This window comes from Eurosta solidaginis, chromosome 4 (assembly GCF_040869045.1).
Source record: "Eurosta solidaginis isolate ZX-2024a chromosome 4, ASM4086904v1, whole genome shotgun sequence".
Classification (NCBI taxonomy): Eukaryota; Metazoa; Arthropoda; class Insecta; order Diptera; family Tephritidae; genus Eurosta; species Eurosta solidaginis.
Window position 1 is genome coordinate 33356590 of NC_090322.1, and position 18593 is coordinate 33375182.

Genomic DNA, 18593 nt, shown 5'->3' on the forward strand with positions numbered 1-18593 from the left:
ATGGTTGCATATGTGTATATACATAAAAAAAAATATATTACAAACTAATTATTTATATAAAATATTCCCCGTCTGAAGAATCAGAAGAGCTTAAGTCTGCGTATAAAGTTTGGCTATTTACCATAGATATGAGATCATCGGTAATTTCAAAATCATTACAACATTTAGATGAGCGTTTTAACGAGCATCTAATATTAAGCAGCGCATTAAGCATTTTAATTTTTAGTTTGTTACTTAATTTAGTTTTCAGAATTTTCATGCCACTAAAAATTTTTTCAACCTCCGCGTTACTGAGTGGTAATACTAAAAACTAAATATGAATTCGACAAGTTCTAAAAAGGGAGGTTCGTTTAATGCATTTTTATGTTCTCGGACTTCCCACCAAAATTCCATGGTGGAGCGTACATGTTTCCATTGTATAGTTATAAGTTTTCGCCACTGCAGCTCTATTAATGCTATTTGACTTGAAGAATAACTATACTTCTCTTTTTCAAAGTAAGAAAATACATCTGGCTTTGAAACTTTCAACGAATTTTCAGCAGAAAAAGGATTAATCTTTTGTAGATAACTCATATTATTAGGTATTAGGTGTTCACAGGCACTATTGAAATTATTTTATTTTAGAAATTATTAAAAATACATTCGGAGTAAAAAAGGCTAGAAAAAAGTCACGAAGCTAAACCCAAAATTTCGAGGCTAAAGGCAAAAAAAAGGCTAAATCTAGCCTCGAAAAGGCTAACCTGGCAACACTGGTCTCCAGCTTTATGTCCGGGTTTTGACCATAGTGTACAAGTACAAGTGTGTTGACTTCTTTCTGAAAGGCACTCGCTTAAAAGAGCATAACGGGAAAATCTGGGTTGCCATTGTTGTTTCGGTTGAAAACGGTCATTTCGGGTTCTGTGCAGAGACTTAAAAGCTTGAAACAGGGTTCATGTAGTCACAAAAGTGTTGCTCCTGTTCTACGGCATTTTAATTTTATATCATGGCGAAAAGTGTTCAGTTCAGAGTTATTGATTTTCATTAAAAGTTTAATTTATTACGGAGGGTTACTCGTTTAAGTGTAAAAAGCAGAGAAAACTTAGAAATTTTCAAATTATTGTGAAAAACTCTTTAATTTGAATTTCTGTACCCAAGTTCATTATATTTGGGGAACAAGAATCTGGACGTCAATTCCTTAACTATGAAAAACTGAAAAATGTGCACTTATTGAAAACTCATTTGCACACACAATTTACACTTTGAATTTAGTTGTGTTTTTATGCACAAAATTTTGAAACTAAAAACAAAATTTTTGTTTGTCAGAAAAAATAAAGAAAAAACAGCATAATGTCAAAAAACCCTATCGAAATACACACTGGCTTGCTGGCTTGTTGTTTTTAATGAACTACGTTGTATTTTTCTTGTATTTCGTTAGTTTTTTTAAAATGTAGTTCACCCACATACACCAGTACCGAAATCTTATTGGCACCCTCGACAAAAAATATAAGAGAAAATACAAGAAAAATACATAGAAAATAAAGTAATGTCATATAGGAGTTTGATTTGTATGCACTTACAGCACCATTTTATTTGTAGGATACTTTTACAGCTACAAAATTTAAAGCGGGTTTACACAGACGCTTTGGTTGTGTTGCATTCATTAATTAATCGAAAAATTTACATAAATGCTTTGGTTGCGTGCCTACGCTTTGCCAACGCCATACGAAAAACAATGAAACGCCGTACGTTATCTTTGCTTTGAAGCGACCAAAGCGTTTATATAATTTTGCCCTTTGTGTAAACAGCCTTAGAAGTGAAATTTTTCCATGTTGCACGTGTGGCGCTTTATATCTTGACTCTAATTTAAATACATTTTGCTTTCCGTATATTTCCGTATTATTTCAGGCTACAAATCTTCTAGTATTCTTATTTCCGCGGAAATATATGCAACTATTTCATCTGTAAATCAAAGTTTTATTAAACTATCAAATGCAACTCAGCTTGAAGTACTCTTGCGTACCAAAAATGCAACTCTAGACCTGAGATTTGCATCAGGTGAGCGAGGCTGTTTGTAGTTTTGACGTTTATCGCTTAGCTGACACACTACTACTACATGAGCAGTTCTCCAAGAGTGCGGTACATGATTCAGTTTATGCACCCATCGAATATTATTTTAAGCCATCCCACCACCGCCCTACTTGAAACTTGTAGCATGGCCGGACATGTACCATCTGAGCCCGGCGATTTCACCACCACTACGAGGTCCTCAGTAGTGTAATTAGGCAGCATATAAACAAAAAAATTAAAAAATTGAAAAAAAAGAAATTTAAAAAATTGAAAGTGATATCTGAATCCCCAAAACGAAAGAAATGTATGCCCAACAATGACTCCAACTTGTCTTCGAGTCAGGCGCAAAGCTGTCCTCCTACGAATGTCCCTTCAACCGCGTTGACTAATACGAACAGGCTAACCAAAGACGTTATGAACAATGCAGCTCAGGAATCTCCACAAGAATCTACACAAGGTTGTGTCGAGACTTCCAGTGAGACGATCTATGGCAAATTAAACGATGCACGAACTAATAGTGGTACTTTTGCGGCTGTTTGTTCTACGTCACCAATGTTGATTTCGCTGGACTCCCCAATTCATCCTACACCTCCACCGGTATCTTTAGCTCCAACAATAACAGTTACCGATACTGTGGTTGTTGCTAGCGATACAAGTGTACCTGAAAAAATAGTACGGGCTCGATAACCAACGCTATAACGGCCGCACCTTCCCAGCTCTCTGGTGCGCTATCCGCTACTCCTTTGCAGGTGACTGCCGTGCCACCTCGTAGGGCTGTATTTGTGTCCCGATTACACGCCTCGCTTACCGAAAATGACATTGCTCATTACGTTTGCTCTAAGCTTGGCGTTGCACCCACTAGTAACATCAATGTGTATAAATTTAACTTTAAATATGAGAGAGACATCTCCTCATTTAAAATATCCCTTTCAGATGAATATTTCGATAAGGTACTTGATTCCTCTTTTTGGCCCAAGCATACTGTGGTTCACTTGTTCACGAGAAAGGCGAGGGCCGAACCTGTTTCATTACAGCCAATAAACGGTATGACGAACACAGTAATAACAACACAAAGGTAATTGCTGATCTGTCCCGTCTTCTCATTAATTATCAAAATGTTCGTGGTTTACGATCAAAACTTGTTCCATTCTTCCTTAATTCTTTCAACTTTTCTGCACAAGTTGTAGCTTTTACGGAGACCTGGCTAAAGCCTGATAATTACAATTCTGAGGTTTTTTCAAATAAATATGCTGTTTATCGGCGTGATCGCATCTCTAGAGCGGGAGGTGTCCTTATTGCTGTTGAATCTAACCTATCGTCTGAGTTGATTTCGCTGGACAATATCTCTCATATCGAATTCATAGCAGTTAGGCTTTCATTCGGTAGCTATAGCGTAATTGTTTTCTGTTCGTATATACCACCTCGTTCGGATATGGATGTTTATGCTAGTCATAGCTCGGCCATCTGTGATTTGCATTCGCAGTTGGGAGATAACGATCGACTTGTTGTTGTTGGTGACTTTAACTTGCCAACAGTTAGTTGGGTTAATATAAGGGATTCAAACTTTTTAACTCCCACTGCTCAACATGAGTTTCTCAATTGCTTGTTATACTCATCTCTTTTACAGATTAACAATGTTCCAAATAGTGGAAATAAAATGCTGGATTTAGTATTTGTGGATGGCTAGGTGGGTACTGCCCTTACGCAAATACCACCTTTATCCCTTCCAGAAGACCCTCTTCACCCTACGCTAGAGATATCACTTGATAGCAGCCTACCCCGTAGGATTCAAGTACAGTCTCGTCCTCGATCTAGATGCTTCTACAAATTTCATTATGCTCAATGATCTGTTGGCTTCCCATGATTGGTCGGATCTCTATGCTTGCACTGATGTCGATTCGGCTATCTCTATATTTTACAGTACGCTTGATAGCTTCTTTGATACCTGCATTCCTACTCGCTATACCCTATGTTCGAATAAGCCCCCTTGGTTTTCAAGGCAACTTATCAGACTTAATAACATCAAATCTAGGCTTTATAAGAGGTTCAAGAAATCTGGAGCATCTGCAGACCTCTCTAAATATCTAATAGCTCGTTCTAAATTTCACCGTCTTAATCAGCTTTGTTATAAAAATTACTTGAGTTGTTGTAAAGCCCAATATTTTAGAAATCCAAAAAAGTTTTACAGTTTCGTAAATTCAAAGCGGAAAACTTCTGGGTATCCTTCCTCATTAACCTTTGGAGGTAAAAGAGCTTGCACTGATGACGACGTTGCTGAACTATTTTCTGAGTTCTTTAAGTCCACGTATTCATCCAGTGGTTTTCATTCTGGTCAATATCCCTATCACTTAGATAGCTCGAATTACATTAGGAATCCTGCTATTGTTGGTAATATTGTTCTTCAGAGTCTTCAATCTTTGAAGCCCACCTTTTCTCCGGGACCGGACGGTGTTCCTAGTTACGTGCTTAGGTACTGCGCCGAAAACATGTATGAGCCTATTTTAAAATTATTTGAGCTATCTCTGGGATCTGCGTCATTCCCGGCACTTTGGAAACAGTCTTTTATTATACCCCTGCATAAAAAAGGTAGTAGGTCAAAAGTTGAAAACTGCAGGGGTATTGCTAAACTTTCAGTCATTCCTAAAGTCTTTGAACAGATTGTCACCAATCAACTGCAATATCAGTGTTCTAGTCTTTTATCTCCATGTCAACACGGTTTTATTCGTCAAAGGTCTATCACTACAAATTTGCTTGTATTCACCTCTATAGTTATGGAAGGATTTTTAGCGAACAAGCAAACGGATGTCATCTACACGGACTTCAGCAAAGCATTTGATACCGTCAACCACGAGTTGCTTATTCATAAGCTTGATTTACTGGGCTTTCCGTTTCACCTATTAATGTGGCTGAAAAGCTATCTTTCTAACCGGACCCAAAAAGTCCTGTTCAAGTGCAATCTGTCGGAATCGTTCGGAGTTTCCTCCGGCGTACCCCAGGGAAGTCATCTAGGCCCTTTGCTCTTTGCCCTTTTCATTAATGACTTGCCACAGACAATATTATATTCCCATACTATAATGTATGCGGATGATGTAAAACTTTGCTACACTTACTGTCCTACCGATTTGAGTTCCTTGGATCTTCTTGAGGCCGACTTGGACTCGTTCCAATGTTGGTGCACAACAAATTTACTAGCTTTAAATTGCTCTAAATGTAAGCATATGACATTTCACCGAGTGAAGCCAGCATTGAAATCTTATGTAATAGATGGTACGCCTTTGGAGCGTATATCTATTGCAAATGATCTAGGTGTCCTTTTTGATCCGAAATTGAATTTTAACATGCATATTTCATCTATAGCCAATAAAGCGTTGGGTTTACTTGGATTTTTTAAAAGATGGGCTAAGGAGTTCGATGATCCGTACCTCATTAAGGTTCTTTACACATCGCTGGTTCGTCCAATACTCGAGTATTGCTCATGCGTTTGGTCCCCTGTTTCTCAAAAGCATATAAAGCGTCTTGAGTCAGTTCAAAAGCAATTTTTGATATTTGTATTGCGCGGCCTTAATTGGGACTCAAGTCTCCACCTTCCTCCATACAGAAGTAGACTTCTTCTTATTAACTTACCCACTCTGGAAAATCGGAGAATATTACTGGGGGTATTGTTCATCCATAAGCTCATTATTGGAGAAATTGATTCCGCGGACCTCCTCAGCCGCTCGCAACCAACCAATTGGGTTTTGGTAAACAGCTGATTACGTTAGGGATACGACTACATCGATACGATAAACGGCACCAATGACTCCAGCTAAAACCCAATTGGTTGGCTACGATACGGTTACGACCTTAGCGGCACCAATAATCGATTTCATTTATTCTCATACGGTTGGTCGAATCAGCTGTTAAAAGGTTACCGATACGGTTACCGATAAAGCACCAATGTCTCCAGCAGTGTTCCAGGTGATGAACAAAAAAGAAGCTAGATTGGCAAAAAAAAAAAGGTTAGAAAAAGCTAAATTTAGAAAAAAAAGAAGCTAAAAAAGGCCAGAAATTTTTTTGGTTAATTCATAAAATTTTTTTTTATATTTTAGTTTACACATTTGTAAATAAAAACTTATAAACATAACTTCTTGTTTCAAAACATATCAGGCACATTTTCCTTGACTAGCACATGGAATTACTTTAAATGGTTGCATATGTGTATATACATAAAAAAAAATATATTACAAACTAATTATTTATATAAAATATTCCCCGTCTGAAGAATCAGAAGAGCTTAAGTCTGCGTATAAAGTTTGGCTATTTACCATAGATATGAGATCATCGGTAATTTCAAAATCATTACAACATTTAGATGAGCGTTTTAACGAGCATCTAATATTAAGCAGCGCATTAAGCATTTTAATTTTTAGTTTGTTACTTAATTTAGTTTTCAGAATTTTCATGCCACTAAAAATTTTTTCAACCTCCGCGTTACTGAGTGGTAATACTAAAAACTAAATATGAATTCGACAAGTTCTAAAAAGGGAGGTTCGTTTAATGCATTTTTATGTTCTCGGACTTCCCACCAAAATTCCATGGTGGAGCGTACATGTTTCCATTGTATAGTTATAAGTTTTCGCCACTGCAGCTCTATTAATGCTATTTGACTTGAAGAATAACTATACTTCTCTTTTTCAAAGTAAGAAAATACATCTGGCTTTGAAACTTTCAACGAATTTTCAGCAGAAAAAGGATTAATCTTTTGTAGATAACTCATATTATTAGGTATTAGGTGTTCACAGGCACTATTGAAATTATTTTATTTTAGAAATTATTAAAAATACATTCGGAGTAAAAAAGGCTAGAAAAAAGTCACGAAGCTAAACCCAAAATTTCGAGGCTAAAGGCAAAAAAAAGGCTAAATCTAGCCTCGAAAAGGCTAACCTGGCAACACTGGTCTCCAGCTTTATGTCCGGGTTTTGACCATAGTGTACAAGTACAAGTGTGTTGACTTCTTTCTGAAAGGCACTCGCTTAAAAGAGCATAACGGGAAAATCTGGGTTGCCATTGTTGTTTCGGTTGAAAACGGTCATTTCGGGTTCTGTGCAGAGACTTAAAAGCTTGAAACAGGGTTCATGTAGTCACAAAAGTGTTGCTCCTGTTCTACGGCATTTTAATTTTATATCATGGCGAAAAGTGTTCAGTTCAGAGTTATTGATTTTCATTAAAAGTTTAATTTATTACGGAGGGTTACTCGTTTAAGTGTAAAAAGCAGAGAAAACTTAGAAATTTTCAAATTATTGTGAAAAACTCTTTAATTTGAATTTCTGTACCCAAGTTCATTATATTTGGGGAACAAGAATCTGGACGTCAATTCCTTAACTATGAAAAACTGAAAAATGTGCACTTATTGAAAACTCATTTGCACACACAATTTACACTTTGAATTTAGTTGTGTTTTTATGCACAAAATTTTGAAACTAAAAACAAAATTTTTGTTTGTCAGAAAAAATAAAGAAAAAACAGCATAATGTCAAAAAACCCTATCGAAATACACACTGGCTTGCTGGCTTGTTGTTTTTAATGAACTACGTTGTATTTTTCTTGTATTTCGTTAGTTTTTTTAAAATGTAGTTCACCCACATACACCAGTACCGAAATCTTATTGGCACCCTCGACAAAAAATATAAGAGAAAATACAAGAAAAATACATAGAAAATAAAGTAATGTCATATAGGAGTTTGATTTGTATGCACTTACAGCACCATTTTATTTGTAGGATACTTTTACAGCTACAAAATTTAAAGCGGGTTTACACAGACGCTTTGGTTGTGTTGCATTCATTAATTAATCGAAAAATTTACATAAATGCTTTGGTTGCGTGCCTACGCTTTGCCAACGCCATACGAAAAACAATGAAACGCCGTACGTTATCTTTGCTTTGAAGCGACCAAAGCGTTTATATAATTTTGCCCTTTGTGTAAACAGCCTTAGAAGTGAAATTTTTCCATGTTGCACGTGTGGCGCTTTATATCTTGACTCTAATTTAAATACATTTTGCTTTCCGTATATTTCCGTATTATTTCAGGCTACAAATCTTCTAGTATTCTTATTTCCGCGGAAATATATGCAACTATTTCATCTGTAAATCAAAGTTTTATTAAACTATCAAATGCAACTCAGCTTGAAGTACTCTTGCGTACCAAAAATGCAACTCTAGACCTGAGATTTGCATCAGGTGAGCGAGGCTGTTTGTAGTTTTGACGTTTATCGCTTAGCTGACACACTACTACTACATGAGCAGTTCTCCAAGAGTGCGGTACATGATTCAGTTTATGCACCCATCGAATATTATTTTAAGCCATCCCACCACCGCCCTACTTGAAACTTGTAGCATGGCCGGACATGTACCATCTGAGCCCGGCGATTTCACCACCACTACGAGGTCCTCAGTAGTGTAATTAGGCAGCATATAAACAAAAAAATTAAAAAATTGAAAAAAAAGAAATTTAAAAAATTGAAAGTGATATCTGAATCCCCAAATCGAAAGAAATGTATGCCCAACAATGACTCCAACTTGTCTTCGAGTCAGGCGCAAAGCTGTCCTCCTACGAATGTCCCTTCAACCGCGTTGACTAATACGAACAGGCTAACCAAAGACGTTATGAACAATGCAGCTCAGGAATCTCCACAAGAATCTACACAAGGTTGTGTCGAGACTTCCAGTGAGACGATCTATGGCAAATTAAACGATGCACGAACTAATAGTGGTACTTTTGCGGCTGTTTGTTCTACGTCACCAATGTTGATTTCGCTGGACTCCCCAATTCATCCTACACCTCCACCGGTATCTTTAGCTCCAACAATAACAGTTACCGATACTGTGGTTGTTGCTAGCGATACAAGTGTACCTGAAAAAATAGTACGGGCTCGATAACCAACGCTATAACGGCCGCACCTTCCCAGCTCTCTGGTGCGCTATCCGCTACTCCTTTGCAGGTGACTGCCGTGCCACCTCGTAGGGCTGTATTTGTGTCCCGATTACACGCCTCGCTTACCGAAAATGACATTGCTCATTACGTTTGCTCTAAGCTTGGCGTTGCACCCACTAGTAACATCAATGTGTATAAATTTAACTTTAAATATGAGAGAGACATCTCCTCATTTAAAATATCCCTTTCAGATGAATATTTCGATAAGGTACTTGATTCCTCTTTTTGGCCCAAGCATACTGTGGTTCACTTGTTCACGAGAAAGGCGAGGGCCGAACCTGTTTCATTACAGCCAATAAACGGTATGACGAACACAGTAATAACAACACAAAGGTAATTGCTGATCTGTCCCGTCTTCTCATTAATTATCAAAATGTTCGTGGTTTACGATCAAAACTTGTTCCATTCTTCCTTAATTCTTTCAACTTTTCTGCACAAGTTGTAGCTTTTACGGAGACCTGGCTAAAGCCTGATAATTACAATTCTGAGGTTTTTTCAAATAAATATGCTGTTTATCGGCGTGATCGCATCTCTAGAGCGGGAGGTGTCCTTATTGCTGTTGAATCTAACCTATCGTCTGAGTTGATTTCGCTGGACAATATCTCTCATATCGAATTCATAGCAGTTAGGCTTTCATTCGGTAGCTATAGCGTAATTGTTTTCTGTTCGTATATACCACCTCGTTCGGATATGGATGTTTATGCTAGTCATAGCTCGGCCATCTGTGATTTGCATTCGCAGTTGGGAGATAACGATCGACTTGTTGTTGTTGGTGACTTTAACTTGCCAACAGTTAGTTGGGTTAATATAAGGGATTCAAACTTTTTAACTCCCACTGCTCAACATGAGTTTCTCAATTGCTTGTTATACTCATCTCTTTTACAGATTAACAATGTTCCAAATAGTGGAAATAAAATGCTGGATTTAGTATTTGTGGATGGCTAGGTGGGTACTGCCCTTACGCAAATACCACCTTTATCCCTTCCAGAAGACCCTCTTCACCCTACGCTAGAGATATCACTTGATAGCAGCCTACCCCGTAGGATTCAAGTACAGTCTCGTCCTCGATCTAGATGCTTCTACAAATTTCATTATGCTCAATGATCTGTTGGCTTCCCATGATTGGTCGGATCTCTATGCTTGCACTGATGTCGATTCGGCTATCTCTATATTTTACAGTACGCTTGATAGCTTCTTTGATACCTGCATTCCTACTCGCTATACCCTATGTTCGAATAAGCCCCCTTGGTTTTCAAGGCAACTTATCAGACTTAATAACATCAAATCTAGGCTTTATAAGAGGTTCAAGAAATCTGGAGCATCTGCAGACCTCTCTAAATATCTAATAGCTCGTTCTAAATTTCACCGTCTTAATCAGCTTTGTTATAAAAATTACTTGAGTTGTTGTAAAGCCCAATATTTTAGAAATCCAAAAAAGTTTTACAGTTTCGTAAATTCAAAGCGGAAAACTTCTGGGTATCCTTCCTCATTAACCTTTGGAGGTAAAAGAGCTTGCACTGATGACGACGTTGCTGAACTATTTTCTGAGTTCTTTAAGTCCACGTATTCATCCAGTGGTTTTCATTCTGGTCAATATCCCTATCACTTAGATAGCTCGAATTACATTAGGAATCCTGCTATTGTTGGTAATATTGTTCTTCAGAGTCTTCAATCTTTGAAGCCCACCTTTTCTCCGGGACCGGACGGTGTTCCTAGTTACGTGCTTAGGTACTGCGCCGAAAACATGTATGAGCCTATTTTAAAATTATTTGAGCTATCTCTGGGATCTGCGTCATTCCCGGCACTTTGGAAACAGTCTTTTATTATACCCCTGCATAAAAAAGGTAGTAGGTCAAAAGTTGAAAACTGCAGGGGTATTGCTAAACTTTCAGTCATTCCTAAAGTCTTTGAACAGATTGTCACCAATCAACTGCAATATCAGTGTTCTAGTCTTTTATCTCCATGTCAACACGGTTTTATTCGTCAAAGGTCTATCACTACAAATTTGCTTGTATTCACCTCTATAGTTATGGAAGGATTTTTAGCGAACAAGCAAACGGATGTCATCTACACGGACTTCAGCAAAGCATTTGATACCGTCAACCACGAGTTGCTTATTCATAAGCTTGATTTACTGGGCTTTCCGTTTCACCTATTAATGTGGCTGAAAAGCTATCTTTCTAACCGGACCCAAAAAGTCCTGTTCAAGTGCAATCTGTCGGAATCGTTCGGAGTTTCCTCCGGCGTACCCCAGGGAAGTCATCTAGGCCCTTTGCTCTTTGCCCTTTTCATTAATGACTTGCCACAGACAATATTATATTCCCATACTATAATGTATGCGGATGATGTAAAACTTTGCTACACTTACTGTCCTACCGATTTGAGTTCCTTGGATCTTCTTGAGGCCGACTTGGACTCGTTCCAATGTTGGTGCACAACAAATTTACTAGCTTTAAATTGCTCTAAATGTAAGCATATGACATTTCACCGAGTGAAGCCAGCATTGAAATCTTATGTAATAGATGGTACGCCTTTGGAGCGTATATCTATTGCAAATGATCTAGGTGTCCTTTTTGATCCGAAATTGAATTTTAACATGCATATTTCATCTATAGCCAATAAAGCGTTGGGTTTACTTGGATTTTTTAAAAGATGGGCTAAGGAGTTCGATGATCCGTACCTCATTAAGGTTCTTTACACATCGCTGGTTCGTCCAATACTCGAGTATTGCTCATGCGTTTGGTCCCCTGTTTCTCAAAAGCATATAAAGCGTCTTGAGTCAGTTCAAAAGCAATTTTTGATATTTGTATTGCGCGGCCTTAATTGGGACTCAAGTCTCCACCTTCCTCCATACAGAAGTAGACTTCTTCTTATTAACTTACCCACTCTGGAAAATCGGAGAATATTACTGGGGGTATTGTTCATCCATAAGCTCATTATTGGAGAAATTGATTCCGCGGACCTCCTCAGCCGCTTGTTTTTTGCGGTTCCCCCTAGAGTATCCAGACACTACGTTCCTTTCTATTTACCCCTTTGTAGACGAAACTTTGCTAAAAATAATCCTCTTCTTATCTGGTGCGCGCACTACAATGACTTGTATAGCTGCATCAGTCTTGAATGTACTTTTGCCACTATACGTAATGCAATACTTGCCTATCTAATTTAAGAGATACAAGCTAATTTAATTTGCCGGCATTTTATTCCTTCGATAAAAAAGAGGAACTATCTCGCTTAAGGATGGAGGAACATTTATCAACATGTATCATTAAGAAGGAACAAGACAGTACTGTGTTGATTGGAATCTGGTGCATTCCAACAACGTAAAAAACATGCTTTTTCATGAGTCACTGACCGGAATCGTATGCATTCCGGCAGTATAATCTTATGGGTCAGGCATCGAGCTGATTGGAATCCGGTGCATTCCAACAACACAGGTCATGTTACTTTTTTATGCCTTGTGATGGCGTATCCTCATTACACTACTCTTAGCACTGCCGGATTCCCATGACATGCTGATTGGAATCTTGTTGCACTCCAACAGGGAGATTGGAATCCACTGCATTCCGAAATCATGCTGAGCGGAATCTGATGCATTCCGCCAGTATAAGATTTCGGCATAAGATCTTATTTCTGCTCATATTTCTTATTATTATTATATTCTGAAATTAAATAGTAATGTTCATTAATATTTCTTTGTTTGTAATATAACATTGTTGAAAGCTCGATATATCTTAAATTTTATCTTTTGAGTTGTATATTTATATATCTTTTATATTATGCAGTCGACCATAGTTTGTCGTCGACTTTAAATAATAAATAAATAAATTAATTAATTAATATGAATGCAGCTGTTTCCTTACCATTACTACAGCTCGCACACGTCCTTCCGTTTGCGCATAGTAAACGCCAAATCCGCGCGCGCTAAGTCCAGAAACCTTTCCTCCCGATGGAAGCCACGGCTCCTGGATCAGCGCGTTAGGAGGAGGAGTTTGCTCGACGCCACTTTACTGTGTTGGAGGTTTATCTGTAGGACTCGCAGCACCAATGGGCTGCTTGTCCCCCTCCAGCACCTTCATCGTGACGTCGTCGTCCTCCCCTAGCCCTTTTGGTTTAGAGTGTTCGAAGCCCCCTTCAGCCTCTTGTACCTGTTGTGCCGGGTGTTCCTCTGTGCGACTCACAGCACCATCTGGTTGTTGGTCCCCTTATAACACATTCGGGGTGACGTGGGCTACCTCCACCTGTCTTTTTTCCCTTAGGCCTTTGAGGTCCTTTTCGACTTCGCCCACGTCCAGCGTGTTAGGACTTTAATATCCGCGATTTCTTTGGCTGTACCTAAGGACATTTTTCCAAGCTGCGTGTACAATATATCCTCCGCCTGCTTGTTTATTTGGAAGATGTATAACTGACCTTCCTCCCTAGGCCGAGATACAGTAAGTACCTTCCAATCCTGTGTCGGTATGTTCGGATTCTGATTCTGCAAAAGTCGCAGTGTATCCTCCGACTTCATCACGCATGGTATCCATACCTTAACTTTTGGTACCTTGGGGATTTGCGCTTTATCCACCATCTCAAAACGCGCGTTCGTGCCCTGCCTTTGGAGGTTTGGAACCAATTCCTCCAGCCACCGCAAGCTCGCGATGTTGTCGCACGCTATCATCTTCATACCATTATACCATCCCCCGAATCAAAGGTTGGAAGGAGCTTACTTGGTTATTCCCGCATCATCTTAAGCATTAAGCTAATAAGCTCCTTTTCTACAGATCTCCATCGTTCACTAGTGATCTGTTCGAAAGGACTGCTACGATCAACCAGCGCCACAGTCAGTGACTGCTTTGTCACAATACTCATCTTCTCGGGAAAAGCCGGCGTCTTAGTGTTATTTCCCTTTGGCACCTCCGAGAAAGCCGGAGTCTTAGCTCCCTTTAGCACCTTCGAGAAAGTCGGAGTCTTAGCGTTATCTCCCTATGGCTTATCTCCTACTTCCATAGTTGGAACTTCCCTCTGACTCGCAGCCTTTGAGGTAGTTGCTACCTCGCTATTGGGGGCCTGTCTTACAGCTTTGGGCCTACTTGTCTTGTATATGGGACTGCTCTGCGTCGCGGCTCTGGGACTGGACCCTTTCTGCCTCTTGAAAGCAGGCTTGTCGCCTTCCGCCGAACGTTGCCTTTTCATTCTGCCATTCGACGCTTCTTCCTCCTCATACCGAATGCAGAACCGAGGGTTTCTCGCAGAAAACCTTTTGAACTGCCTTCGACCTACTTCTACCGCCTCATGAGCCCATGCCAAGCGCTCGATCTCCTCTTCTGTTGGGTCCACCACTGCTCCCAAGCGTTGTACAATTCTTAGTACTGCACGGTACTTCGAGAGTGCTCTTTGCTCCGTACCCTTCTCCACTCTTCTACTCCTTTTTCATTTGTGTGCTTCTCCAACACGGAGTTCATTGAATCAGCACTACTCTCGCTCCCCGAGTCCGACGCATCACTTAATGCGTATTTGTCGTCCTTGGCTTGCGGCTCAGTCCTCTTCTTATCATCGTCGTTATGAAAATTAGGTAATGAGTCGTTCATCTTGGTCGTACGACCACCAGCCCGACAAGGCGGGCTCAGCGGTCCAGTATTATATACGGGGAAAGAACCGTCAGCCACAGCAACGCCCCTTACTGTGGTAAGGCCATCAATACTTCCCGAAGTGGTCCGGTATCGGGAAGGCTCCGTTCGAATACAGCCGAATTTATCCCCTGGCTACAAATCGTTCAATAGGCACGGTCCGCATAACACCCTGGATTAGGGGTTTGGCAGTTCTTGGTCACCGACATCCCGCCGCCTTCCTATGAGGCGAAACGGCGTAGATGCCAGTCCTAAACAGCTCCTCCTCATAGTCGGGCGCTATGGAGATCGGCTAAGCCCTCACACCAACGACGATTTTCGTTACAATTGCTAGTGCATGCTCTCCAACATGTAGATCCTGATCGAAAGTCACACCCAAAATTTTAGGGTGTAAGACAGTCGGTAGGATAATGCCATATGGTCGTCATTTGGCGCGGTCATATTTTAAATAAGGTCACCGATGATTTGGTTGGTGACAATATCAGGTTTCGCGATGCGACAAAACTGGAGAGATTGCGGAGATAGCTGTTTATTTTATTGCAAAGCTCATCGATGTAGGAAACAATAGCATAGGCGTAGAAGCAATAGTGACTCCTGGTGGTAAAGGTAGCTATTGATATGTAGAAGTTAAGCAGAAGTTTGAATATGAGTTTTTTTAAGTTATAGCAAAGAAAGTGTTGAGGATTTTTAATATCTTACCAGGTACCTTCGCACATGTTTCTAAGAATGAAGAATAAAACCTATTCAAACTCAATTTTCTCCAGGACAAAGCCGCTGAGACTTCGCTATACTTTAACATACAATACGTTACCCCATTTTAGTACAACTATCATTTTTTGATTTTATTAAATTTTATAAAATGTTTCTTCCTCTACAGTTCTATTTCGGTATTGGATGGTAAATATGGCTTTCGCATTTTCTCCATCAATAACTGTGAAAAGGTGGAAGAAATCTATGCGTGTAAATCTCACATATTATCTTGGTCGAGCGTTTCTTCAATAGCTCTCTAGTGGTGATGGTGACAGCAGAGAAAGCCAACTGTTTACAAATGTTACACTTCAAAAAGAATCAAAATATCTGCCATTGCGTCTACGGCTCAAATACCCACAGTATATGAATGAATCGATTGCACCAAATGTCTGCCTAACGGATAGTATACATATTCATCAAATCGAAAATATTGCACCAAACGAACTGGGTCTGAATACTGAAACAGTACACATATTCAAAATCAATGAGGAGGCTGTGATGATGGTATAGGGTGAGTTGTTGAATAACATACGAAAACCACTTTAACCCATCTATATATTTGCATTACAACTAAAGCGTTACAAACAGCAAAAATTGCTGGCGCCAAGCAATTGGAAAAGGCAGTGAAGCATTCATCACACTGTACGGATGGTGTAAAGTTAGAAACTGCTGTTGTAACAGCTGCCACCGACACAACGGTCATCTCTACTTCGCCGAGTAGCGGCTCGTCCAACTATCTATCGAAGACAGTATAATCTATCTTTTGCCAACACAGGTTAGCGATGTGCTTGCACATGAAAATATTTCAATTGGAAAACAAAAACCAATTAAGAGAGTTTATGTTATTATTAAAGTACTTACTTTTCTTTATATCAACTGTATTAATTTAAGTTGCAATTTCATGTGCATATATAATAAGGGATGTCGTGATACGATTGCTGTCGGAATTAAATTTGAAACCAATCAATACTCCTGCTAAGGGTTGCAGAATTATTGCTTGAATGATTAGATTTAGAACAATAATAAGTCTGACTCAATTACAATTCGTACGTTTTTAAGTTCATCAATTACGACAGCAATCGGATTCCACGACACCTTTGAATATTCTTGATCTGAAAAAAGAGTAAACCTAATCTGAATTTCTACTAAGCTTTAAGTTGTAGATTATTCAAATAATTGGAGTTTTTTCTAAAGCTTAAAATTATTTTCTGCTCGCTTTAAAAAGATTTCAATTGGAAAACAAAAACCAATTAAGCGAGTTTGTTTATTATTAAAGTACTTACTTCTTTTTTATATAAACTGTATTAATATAAGTTCCAATTTCATGTACATATATAATAATAATGAAATTAATAAATATTGAAAATTCAATTTTTTTGGTTCATATTTGATTCATATGGCTGCTCCAGTAAAGTAAATCCGCAGGTAATATTCATGTTATATGGCGGTTATATAAATGGTAAAACCGCAGTAAAATTGACTGTCAAATGACTCGAAAATGTAGAGTGAAATGACGGAGAATATGACCGCCATTTGACGAGCATTGTGACGTGTGTGAGCAGCACAGCACTATGCCCACATCCTATAACTGGGAGCGGAATGTACAATCACATAAATAGGTACGAAATGGGAAAAAAATGTAAAAAATCTACTCTTGCTAGTGCAAACGTGACAAAAATTTAACAAGGGCCGTGACCGCACAATTACGGTCAAATGGCTAGTCAAATGACGTGGAGCGTTTTTGCAGGATTGTATAGGTACACTATAGTTTTGACTGGAAGCTTCAACTACTTGTACACTATGGCTTCAACTGAAGTTGAAATTGCGCTCAGTTTACATGAGTTTTAACCGGCTGACTTCGTAAATGCATATTGCAATGCAGTATGATAAAGCATAACGTTCGTTTTCAACACAGCTTTGTTTAATGATGATGCAGTGTGTTCGTTTTGCATGGCAATTCTTTTTCATGCGCATCGGTTGTCATTTTTTTGCATTATAAATTTTATTCTGCATTTGTGATGGAAAGCAGTGATACAAAATATTTTTGTTTTGCATAGGTTGAAGAATAAAATGCAGCTTATGCTTTGCAATATGCATTTGTTATCTTTGATGCATTTACGAAGTCAGCCGCCGTTTCAGATAGCATACACGCGCTGTCCTTTTCAATTTACTTCACCTGGTGATTCCACCGTGGCCCTAACCAACAAATTAAAAATTTATAGGAGAAACAGAAAAATATATTTTTACATACAATACATGCAGATAGATGCATAACTCCGTTGTTATTGGTTATAACTCTCTATAATTTTTACGGGGGGTGTATGTAAAAAACGTAGTTTTCAGATTGAAGTTGAGCTAGAGTGACTCACGTTTCCCTAGGGAGAGTACGTTCCTCCTCTGTTAGTTCTAGGTATTTTACTTAAAGTAGTGGGTTCCTACAATTTCACCATCAATATTCTTCACAGTTTTCATGCTGCTACATACACAAATAAATGGTCCATACGAATCGTGAGCAAACCTTAGTCTTCACATAGAAAAACCTCAGAACACAAAGTACAACTAATTCCTCAACTTTCTACAAAATATCCATTATGCTAATTTTATTTTTCTTCAACCGACCTCTAGGGTACGCCATACATATTTATGGGCACTTCCACCTTTCCCTTTTCAAGCATTTTCCTCTAAATATCTCTTGAGACCATTTTTATACCCAGCTGTACTCGTACACAGTGTATTATTTGTCATCACTTCTTCGTATATGCTTCCCCAATATCTACGTCCTATCCGAACGTCAAAACTAATTTAAAAACAAGTAAGGACGGGACTGTCTTCGATTTTTAAGTTAAATATAAAATATCAAATATGCAGGTACATTGTGTGAGGATGCAAAGTTTCACGTTTTTTGCGGCCTGCATGAAATAACTATGGCCATGAACCACTTGTCTCAAAAATATATGACGTAAAGGTAAGTATTTGGTGAAGTTTGAAGCTTCAATCTGATAAATTGAGGAAGATATGACAAAAATCATCTTTTCTGAAAAATCGGTTGTATGGGGGATATATGCTATAGTGGTCCGATCCGGCCGGTTCCGACAAATGTCTAATCGGACATCTAAATATATACCCGCTCACGAAAGGTATAACTAGAACTTCAGTATACTACTATCATAGCCCCGAAAGCTTCAACACGGAGTCCAATAAGTAGCAAAATAAAATCTAA

General features: G+C 38.8%; 1 long non-coding RNA gene across 1 annotated transcript in view; it reads left to right on the top strand.

Moving 5' to 3' along the window:
* LOC137249564 (uncharacterized) overlaps positions 1 to 16651 on the top strand; it is a 148950-nt gene extending 132299 nt beyond the window's left edge. The window contains exons 2-3 of the long non-coding RNA XR_010952423.1: positions 15501 to 15884; positions 15950 to 16651. This is a non-coding gene — a long non-coding RNA (uncharacterized lncRNA). The remainder of the gene's footprint in view (positions 1 to 15500; positions 15885 to 15949) is intronic.
* The last annotated feature ends 1942 nt before the right edge of the window (positions 16652 to 18593 follow it).